Here is an 11,019-nt window from a genome sequence, read left to right as displayed (position 1 = left end):
TTCTAAACACCAATGCGACTTTTCACAGTTGATTTCATGGGAACATCTACCGGCAGCTAAAAGCAGAGTTTTCCAGACAGTATTTAAGACGTACAACATCTCAAAGATATCAAGGATGGCTTCATAACCGGATATCAAACCGGCTTCTATTGTTGGTCTTGAAAAACATGTTTACAGTGTGTTGCTTTAGGTTAGTTGGGGAATTTTGTTGTGTCACTCTAACTGTGAAACTGCCTTGTGGCATTATGGATAAAAGAGTTCTTGTGTAGCTTCCTTTGCAGTTCTTAGTGGGAAGTACAAAGGCTATGAGCCCATCAGAGTTGGACAAGTAGCTTAGAAAAATGAATCTTATTAAAGGTAACCGTCATTTGTCAGTGTTCCTATTTAGAGTTTGACAGTTTCTCCGGGCTTTTTTTTATTTTTAGAAAACCATTTAGAGCCTTTAATACATAACGCATAATTAACAATTTTTTTGACAATTTCCATTTACAGTGAAACATGAACAGGCTCTGACCATTTTAATCCTTGGTGTCAAGTTTTGCTTTGTCATCCTGGCATTTTTCCCACATTACTTATCATGGACAGATCATCTCTATGGTTTTACAATGATTTGTGATCATTTTTAACGTTCCGTTCACAGCTGTTGACCATCAGAGTCTGGGCGATCCTTTAAAAGTATCTTTGATTTGACTTAGCCCTTCAAAAGTCAGTCACATTTTCACCTCTCTGCTTCCCTCTGTGCAAAGTTGTTTCTAAAGGTTCTGCCTGTAGAAGAAAAAACAAGTTACTCTGGAGTATCTCTAAAGCTTTCTGTTTTGTTGGAAAATGTTGAACTTTTTTCAACTATGAACAACCAAAAACCATGTTGTGGTTAACTTGCGAGAGGATGTGCAGGTTAACTTCTGTCAAATAAGATGAATACAGAGATCACAGACAGTTGGGTGCAAACTCCTCTCAAAGGTGTCACATTTTTCTAAAATTTCTTATAAAAACCAAAAACTTACAAAAGAAAAGACAAAAAAATAAATAAAACAAAGTTGAGTCGACACATGTAAAAGACATTTGATCCAAATAATCCTAATTCTGTCAACTGACAAGAAACTCAAAAAATGAGAACACCCTCCTGTTGAAGGATTCCTACTACTGAACAGGGACTTCAACATTATTCATGTATGACTAACTGCAACATTTTGAGACCCAGATATATTTGAAATATATTTCAAAATAAAGTACAACCAATAATTAACCGTTGCAAAATGACCATAATTTGATATATTAGTTTGTAATGAATAGAGTTGTTCCAGTACCGATTCAGTATTAGATAACGGGTATCAGCCAGTACGCAAGTCTACACACAACGATCTGATTTCACGTGATATAATTTATCAGCTTATCTCAGCTACACAAGAACAACAAAAACACATGTCACTCTCTACTAGTTCAGTACATCCTGTCCAATCATCACTGCAAATGTGCTAGGCACCTTTTGGTTAAACATTTATCATGCATCCTACTTTCTCCCTGATAATGCTAGCAATGTAATGTAACGGGTTTTTTTCACACACTTGTATCAGATCAGTAATCTTCTCCTGCTGATGTTAAAACCCTGAAACTACACACACACTTTTGTTTGTGTTAACAGCAAACAGCTGCAAAAGTTAAACATCAAAACAAATCTGAGGAGATCATAAAACAGGAAGGCTACATTAACTTTTAGAATGGAAAGTTAAAAATAAGTGAAAAATCCCAGAAGCTCCCGCAAAAGTGACAAATAAATAACTCAAAGCCATGAAATGAAGTTTGGTCCCTTCCCCAAGTGAAAGCTTGACTTGCAACATGCGCCAAAAAAAGAAAGCAGTCAGTTATGAGTTTATATCCCTTTAGTTTGCTCTCCTGAGAAAGTTCCATGGGGATGAGTCATGTCAGTTTTTTTTTGTTTGTTTTGTTCTCCCTTCTGTGACAGATTATAATTTTTTCTGTATCTCTCTTTGTGTTGTTAAAAGCTTTTCTTGTGCTTGATCAATTTCATGACAGGGAATTAAAATTGTTACAACTTGACACATTTGCAATAACATTGAGGCAGTTATTGAACATCACACCACACCAAGAAGGATACTGGATGGTTTTTTTTGGGCTCATACTGATCATAGTTTGAGCTAAATGTTCATGTCATGTTGGAAAGATTAGAATCGGCATTCAGACTCGGAACAAAAGACTCCGATGTGAAAACAAACCACTGTTATATGCGCTTCTCAAAGCCACATAACCCCATTGACAAAAACAGTAATTTTACTGTGCTGATTATGTAAAACACACTTCAATCAAACTTAACAGAAACAAAATAAAACTCATCAAAACCATCTTTGTAAGTCTTTCCACCATTCGAACAATCACAGACTCTCGACTGACACTTAGAAGGAGAGACTGAATAAGTAACACGTACAAAAAAATAAGTACCTTTACACTTTTTCAGTGTTTAATAACCCTTTATTTCTGGCATGTTTGTGGCATTGAACATGACTCGTAAAAAAAAGAAAAAATTTGAAAGGCTACCGATCTGGTAATGGGAAAGACATCTATCACATATTTAAAGCAGGTTTTCTTGTGTCTAAAAAAACTGCATATAGCTGCTAATTTTGTTGGGAAAAGGGTCTACGTTTAGTCTAGATTCATCTGAGCAAGGCTTCCCTTTCAAAGGACCTTTCTTCTTTGTCAATGTTTATGTTCATTTCATGACATCTTTAAATGAGGTCAGAATAAGAAAAAAAAGTCTTTAGAATTGGATATATTTCAAAACGACCTTTCACCTGCTGGGCATGCTGGGACACATCCTTTCGTAGAATTGGAGACACCAGATAAGTTGTTTGACAGGTTTCGCTGACATGCTCTTTCTTGTGCTGGATAATTTAAGACAGCAATTTGATATAATAACACCCACCCACCAGAATTTATCGAAACCTGCCCCCCAGACTATCACAAGGTTTGCAAACTCTTAGTTTCTGCTTTCTCTTGCACAACCAAACTTTCTTCCTTTCAAAATTCCTATAGGTGTGACAAATAAGAAACAAAAGAACCAGAAATGCCAGTTCTAATAAATTCATCATGTGTTAAATGAGTCTTGGCAGAGTCTCTGTCAAAATGTTATGAGAGTTATGAAATAAGAATAAATTAAGATACATTTCTGTTAAGTCAAGATTATTGGCTGTCATTTCCAAAATGCTTGTATTTAAACAAATAATACGAAAAGTAACCTTTTTATAATGTGTATTTTGCATATATTTGATGTTAATGCTAAAATGGACATTAGCATGCTAATATATCATGGGTTTTATTTTTATAGGGAAAAAAAGGATCCAATTTTAATTTCCAATGGCATTGTTTCTGTGATGCTGACATGTAATGTGCTGATAAGAAGTCATTGTCATTTTACAAACTTTCTTTGAGATCAGGTTGGCCTAGATATATCAAAATTAAATGCAGGTATAGTATCACCACCAAGTACATGTTTTTTGTTAAAACCAATCCATATTTGTAACATTTTAAAAATTAAACTGTAATATAAGATTGTTACATTTCAAAGTTTGATTAAGTTTAGTTTAATACTCAGTAATTGAAATTATTTTTGCTTCAATTTTAACTTAAAAAGTCCAACTTAACTGTAAAAGGGGTTTCAATTTGATTTCAATTCAAAGTTTAACTCACTATTTCAAACTTCATAAATGTCAGTTTACATTTGTTAGCTTTAAACATAAAGGTTTAAATTTTGTTAGATGTCCAAGTTCTATTTCAAAATTGATGTGACATTGAGTCTGGGAAAATGTAAGAGAACAGTCTGTCATATTTAATTTCCAAAATATGTCTTTTTAGCCACACAATGTCATCTTCTTCACAACACATTAATACTTTAAGTAAAAGTCGTAAAAATAACACTCTAATAATATTGTATCCTTTTGAAAATTGTGCAGATATGGTTACAATCAATGTATAAAAGTGGAAAACTTGAAAAGTTGAAACTATATATATATATACCAATGGACAAAAACAATTTTCTCTGTTTTTTGATTATGTGCACTGTAACAAGTTTCTGTAGTTTTTACAGCATTTTTACTGTATACTTGGCAAATGCTTACTGTAGAACCTGTATACAGCATGTTGCTGTAGATCTGCAAAGCATCATGGTCAAAATTCATTCTCGGGTGAATCCTACGGTAAATACATTTTTACTGTGAATCATAATACGGTAATTTTAAACGGGATTTTCTTTCAGAATTATAATCAATAATCATCTTAAATTTTCTTTCATTATTTCCAACACAGATGTTAGTTTTTGATTTCACGCAGACAGAGGGGGAAACAACATCTTAATACCCTCCGTTGCATTACACAAATGCTGAGAGTAGACTATAATTACTAACTTATACTTATTAACAATTGTGTTGCAAGAACTACACAATTTCTGACCAGATTCCACTCTTGGACTTCAGCAACAGCAAAGGTAACGAAGCTCATTATTATTCTTACTTCCTTGTTGTCAGGCATTTTGCAACTGTACGTTAATTAACCACAGTCTTCTCATGTAAACTTAACGCTAAAGTAAACATTACCTCTTTAAATGACTTTAAGAGTGACACTTTCCTGCACTAGTAGGCTAACGTTAGTGTTACTAATATTACCAAAATAAAGTATTTGAACTTGAAATTTTACAATAAATTGTCTGGCGTCATTTACTTGATAATGGCATCAGTTTGGAAATGAACTGGAATCGTTTATGTGTGACGCCGTTGCAGTGTGTATATGTGTGTGTGTGTGTGTGTGTGTGTGTGTGTGTTGGTGCGCTGGCTAACTAAAGTTAGCGCCATTTGGAGAAGTTTTGACACTCTTTTCTCTCTTCCTAGCTTCTAAAACAGCACATCATTTTGTGTGTTTTCTGAGCTACATGGCAGGGAACAGCTAGTGTAAAGTTTAATTCTTTTTGCTAGCTTAACTCTTGCAGACAGGGGTCTCATTCGCAACTGTTGGAAGCATAACGTACCAAATTCCACTGCTTAAGCATTTTTGGCCCTCCAATTTTAAGTCACAAGTTCTTTCTGGCACCGTTTCACTTTTTTTCTGTCAGGCTCAGGCTTAGAAGCTACATCACAGAGCCACACATAATCATTCAACTATACAAGAGTAGACTAGTATGGATCAAACAATGTTGTTTCTCTGCCGACTCATTCCCTAGATATATCAAACACGTTAGAGTGCACAGAAACCGCGCAAACTTCAGGTTTCCATGTGGGATTTGCAAGTGTACTGTAATATGTACAGTATCTAGCTGGCAGCAATTAGCAAGTAACACAGTGTGTTTCTACTACTGACAACACTACATGACAAACGCTCCCACTGCCCTGTGTTCTGTGTAACAGTGAATAAGAGCTAAATAAACTTGAACTCTGGAACAGCCTGATGTCTTTATGGAGAGTATTCAAGTCAAAATAAATTAACAATCTCACCTGGGATCAGTTGTTCTGCCAGTCATACTCGATAAAGTCCCTGATGAACGATGCCACATGTGGATTGAGGGATCTTTGCTTGCAATCTCAAGTAAAAGAGGGCCAAATTGGTAAGAAAGAAATCATTTCCCATATCAACAGCATCATCATGCATACCTTTATCATCATTATCCTCACCTCTATCTCAGCAAGCAACCGAGTCCTTTGCATGTTTCCTGCTTATGTGTGAGGTGAACGAAGATTTCACACTGAAGGGCTTCTGAAAGGCGGTGAATGGATAGACAATCTTTTTCCCATCCCTAATATGCAACTTTAAATGCTTACAGAGACTTGACAAATGTGCAAATTTAAAAGTGCATGGTTATTAGACTGCATATTGTGATTGTGGACTGTTATATTATTATTTTTCTTATTTCTTATCATCTAGAATTCAAGAAAAAATAAGGCTTCCCAAACTAGTCAGAAATAACACACCAAAGAAAGGAGTGAGACACTGAATGCAGAAGACTAGCTGCCAGTGCAAAGCTTTTCCTTTTTATTCGAGCTGTCATATTCAGTTCTACTTGTGCATTCAACTGCTCAACCTACCTCTTCTTTGGCTGTAATAGTTTTCTTTGAGTATACAAATACACACAAACACAAATCATTCACACCACCCCCATCGAAACGTTAGCTTAACAACAATAGATTTTTGTATGTGAGTCAGCAGATGCAAAGCATGTAGAGGCTTGGACCAGCAAGGCGGGTTCAGCATGTTATTTTAAGCAGTCAGCATCCGCCACAGCAAATGGTTATAAATGAATGGTTATCAGAGTAGTGATTGGGAAACATTCATCTAGTTTACCACTAATTGCGGATACGTAACAACAAAAACATTTTTTTACCATATTTATTTTCTGAAAAATCATCTAAATACTAGTGTTTCTCCCCTAACTGACACTCTTTACTTTACAGTAAACTTGGTTTGACCTTTACTTGTGACAAAACTATTTTTGACTATCTGATTGTCTATGCCGATTGCTCACCTGACAAAACATTTGTCCATGTCAATTCAACTTTAAAATGTACTTCTGTCATTGTGTTTCACTTTCTGTCGTTATGGATGTTGTCATGACTCATCTCATGATCTCATCCAACTTTATTTTTATTTAAATTATATTTTAGTCAGGGGAATCCTGCAGTCAAAGTTTAGATCCACATGCAACCTGTGACTCAGACCAAACAGTAATAAAGTGTAGTGGCCTGCTTTCCATGTGTGTGGGAGTGTGAGGGAGTCCCTGTATGCAAACATGAAAATTAGGAATACTACCCAGTATATGGCTAGAGAACCTAACCCCACAACAACACCAACCACAATAACAATGCTTGATATCGTTTCCATTGTGCGTGTGACCATCTTTTGTTCCTGCTCTCCTATTTTCTCGTACTTCCTCCATCCACCAACCTGTTTGCTTTTATTTAGCAAAATCAACAAACATCCAAGGTTTTGGAAAGAGTCTTACAACAACATAGCACTACAATACTTCCATTAAATGCCAAAGCGCGGTTTCATTCACTATAAGCACACAGCGGCCATTTTGGTCTTATGTCATGGTGGGAAGGTTCCTCGCGCTAGTCTTTGCCAGGTGATATTGGTGTTTGTTTACTGGGACCCTTAAGTGTACCACATGTTGGTGCACAAATTATTTTGCACGCATAGTTAGTTTCTCAGGACGGGGGACAATTATTGCAGCGCTAAGCACATCTAACTTACAGAGCGCACCTTTCAAAACCATAGAAAGCACCACAGCAGACCAAAAAATGATGTTTTGGTGGTGAAATATGTTTCTGAGAGGCAAAACCGTACTTCATCTGTGTAAGCGGTGAAAACAAGTATTGCTATTATCAGTATTTAACTGTGGTTAAAACTGGGACAATTTAGTAGTGAATGTTGAAAATCGGAACACTTTTTACAGAAATTTGTAGAGACTCTGGACATCCCTGAAACCGGGACGTCTGGTCACCGTAATGCAGCAGCACTATTTTATCCGTCATTTAACTAACACATCAAACTGATGCTGGCCTACAGACTGGTGATGTATCCTATGACAAAATAGTTTATTGTAACACCGCAGCTGCAAGCCAAGGCAATGATTCCTAATGACAATTTTAGCTAGTAAGTTCGCTACTTGCCATGTGAATTTTGCGATAGGAGCAAAGTAATGACAGCCTCTCACACCTGATTTCAACTCTTTGTCTTGTGTTTTTAAATTCTAGAAATTCTCATGGTAATATCCTGTATTCACTCATGTTATCCTAAATGTGTTTGAACAGACTAACAAAGCACGCCCTGAGCTTAATGCCAAGGATTTTTGTTGCCATGTGGGAAGTGAGGAAAAGAGAGAAAGCTGGATGAGAGTGACTCACTGCTCACTGAGAAATGTCATCAACTTTCAGTGAGGCCAAGTTATAATCCAATGCAATACAATGGGGATGCGAGGGAGTATGTAAATGTATCCTCCATAATGTGTCATGACTTCATCATTGTTCATTTCTCACTAATCTGTGTTGCTGTTAGCTGACCTGGTTGTCAATGTGTTGGTGGTCAAGATGCAAATATGTTCGTGGGGGATCAGCCAAGTATCCCTAGAATTACTTCCATATTGGACAATTCTGCGCCTCAAGATTTACATCCAATGCAAACGATCAGTGCAAATACAGGAAGTATGTCCTATGTTGGCTACAAAAAAATGTATTCACCCATATAAGCTCTCTATGGTCCCAGAAAATGTTTTCTATCTAATGGCATTAAGTAGAGCAGCGTGCCTAAAATGCATATCAGTGCAAACTGACTTCAACAGACAGTCTGAATAAAAGACAGCAAAAAGGGTTTGTTTTTTGCGGTCTTTGTACTTACTTGTTCATGATTAAGTGGATAATAATTCTGCTGTATATCTAGGAATTACACTGCATTATTCTTCGTTGGTATAGCTACAAACGCCGACCAGCCTGACCATTATATTGCTTCAGATAGGTCAAACTGCATCTACCTGCGCATTGTGAAATTGTCGCAATTTTAAACACATGGTTGATGCTGTGAATTGAAAAAAAACTACTTGGTTAGGTTTAGGAAAAGAAGATGTTTCAGATATGCTTGCTACCAGGCCTATCAGAAAAAGAGCATGCATGTATTTTTAGCAAAGCAGAGTGGAGAGACGTTTCTGGCATGCTCCTCAAACATGCATAAATAAGTAGTCTGGTTTTGCAGCGGTTCATACCAGGCTCAAAATCTGTGTTTATGTGCACAGCGTTTGATTAGATCTTGCCCAGTAAGAATTCAGACAACAAAAAACACTGGTGTCTCAAAAAACTATTGACAGTAAAGAAGGAGAGGAGAAAACGGCAAAATCAGCTGAGGCCTGGGGGAATCAAGGCCACTATGGCCTAAGGGCATCATGGCCAGACAGTGGCCAATGGCCACCAGTGAACTTTCTGCCCTCCTTGTTATGTAACTTAAGTCATAAATGTTAGTTAAGTATGCTATGTAAATTAACTCCCCTAAGTAAGTTAAGCAATACCCTGGGATTCTCACGATGACAACTGATAGTGGCCAGTTTGTGTCCGTAAATTTCAGAAAACTCCGACTTGCTTTCAGCAAAGAATAAACAATACATGCTGAAATATCTGATTTAGCATTAAAACTTTATAAAAAAGAGAATGCTGATTGGAAAAAAATATATATACAAAATTAAAGTGATAACTTGACTATGTTAATTTAATGTTGTTTAATGTGGATCTAGAATAAAACGCAACTGCTAGATTTCTAACCCTAACCCTAACTTTTTAGCCTTCATTAGTACATTGTTTTGGTTTTACAGTACATGTAATGAATGGTTCAGTCTCAGCCCACTCTTAACAACTAGTTAGTGAAGAAAGTGAAGCATCGACAGTGTTAACAGCCAGATATTGTCTCTCAGCTCAACCAGAATTATAAGAGCGATTTTTGGATTAACATTCCTCAGATGACCAAAAATATGACTTGATTGAATGTTATGAACGCATTTTCTTGTGAAATTAAAAAAACTGTTAGGCTTCAAATTCTGCACTTGCTTACATTTTATTCTCTCCCACTGCATGCATAACCATTAATTAATTTAGTAGTTTTGTCTCTGTTGAACCTCCACAGTTCACTGAAAGCAAGGAAGCAAGCAGGGATTGCATGATAGACTGTGTTTAGGCAGGAAATACTTGTTACCACATGCCTGTTGACGTTGGCATAGGGATAGCCTCCTGCGTGGCTGTTTGTGTAGGCATTCCTAGGCAAATTCTGTGGAAGACTTGGCTTAGTGACGCTGAAAATAGGTGTGGGATCCCCAGACTATGATTCAGGAGGTATCCCTTGCACTTTTTTTTGTGGTTGTTGGGGGGGGGATCTCTTGGTATCAGGAGATGAAGCAAGATGACACAACTGTGTTTTTGTCTGATTGTCTGTGTTTTAAAAAATATGTTTTAAAATGTTGGTATCAGGAGAAGAAGCAAGATGACACAACTGTGTTTTTGTCTGATTGTCTGTGTTTTAAAAAATATGTTTTAAAATGTTGGTATCAGGAGAAGAAGCAAGATGACACAACTGTGTTTTTGTCTGATTGTCTGTGTTTTAAAAAATATGTTTTAAAATGTTGGTATCAGGAGAAGAAGCAAGATGACACAACTGTGTTTTTGTCTGACTGTCTGTGTTTTAAAAAATGTGTTTTAAAATGTTGGTATCAGGAGAAGAAGCAAGATGACACAACTGTGTTTTTGTCTGTGTTTTAAAAAATAAGATAATCCTTTATTAGTCCTGCAGCAGGGACATTTACAGGATTACAGCAGCATAGAGTATAGTGCAAACAGGAGACATAGTAAAAAACAAGATCAAAACAAGTATTATCCATCCATCCATCTTCCGTTACCGCTTATCCAGTTAAGGGTCGCGGGGGTGCTGGAGCCGATCCCAGAGTTTGCATGTTCTCCCCGTGTCAGCGTGGGTTCTCTCCGGGTTCTCCGGCTTCCTATAAATAAGTAAATAAGTAGTAAAAACAGTAAAACATGTTAAATAAGTTAAATATTATATATACAGACAGAATAAAGTAATTATTGTATTGCACAGATTGTTTATATTGCACAGATTTTTGGTATGTGTGGTCTACTGAGAGCATATAATATATATATTGATATTTTATATGCTATATCTACTAATAGCATATAAAATATCTCCAACAGGAAAATGGATTAAGCCATTTTATAACTCTGTGTTTCAGGTCCTGTTTTGAGGTTATGCAGGTTGGGGTTTTAAGTCAAAACTTAAAATTCTTCTGATTCTAACAAATAATTTAGAAAAATGGTTCATGTTAGTAAGAACTCAAAATTTTAAACTTATCAATGCTAGGTAGCAAAAATCAAAAAATGGAAACCACAACTCTCTGTATTTCTTTCTGGAAGCTAGTTGTGTATTTTGTTTAATATCTGAGAAATTATACAAAATGAAATTAAGAATCAGGTGAAT

The sequence above is a fragment of the Anoplopoma fimbria genome, chromosome 12 (genome assembly GCF_027596085.1).
Source record: "Anoplopoma fimbria isolate UVic2021 breed Golden Eagle Sablefish chromosome 12, Afim_UVic_2022, whole genome shotgun sequence".
In the NCBI taxonomy this organism is placed as follows: domain Eukaryota; kingdom Metazoa; phylum Chordata; class Actinopteri; order Perciformes; family Anoplopomatidae; genus Anoplopoma; species Anoplopoma fimbria.
The sequence above is the reverse complement of the archived record's forward strand: the minus strand, read 5'-3'. Positions refer to the sequence as shown.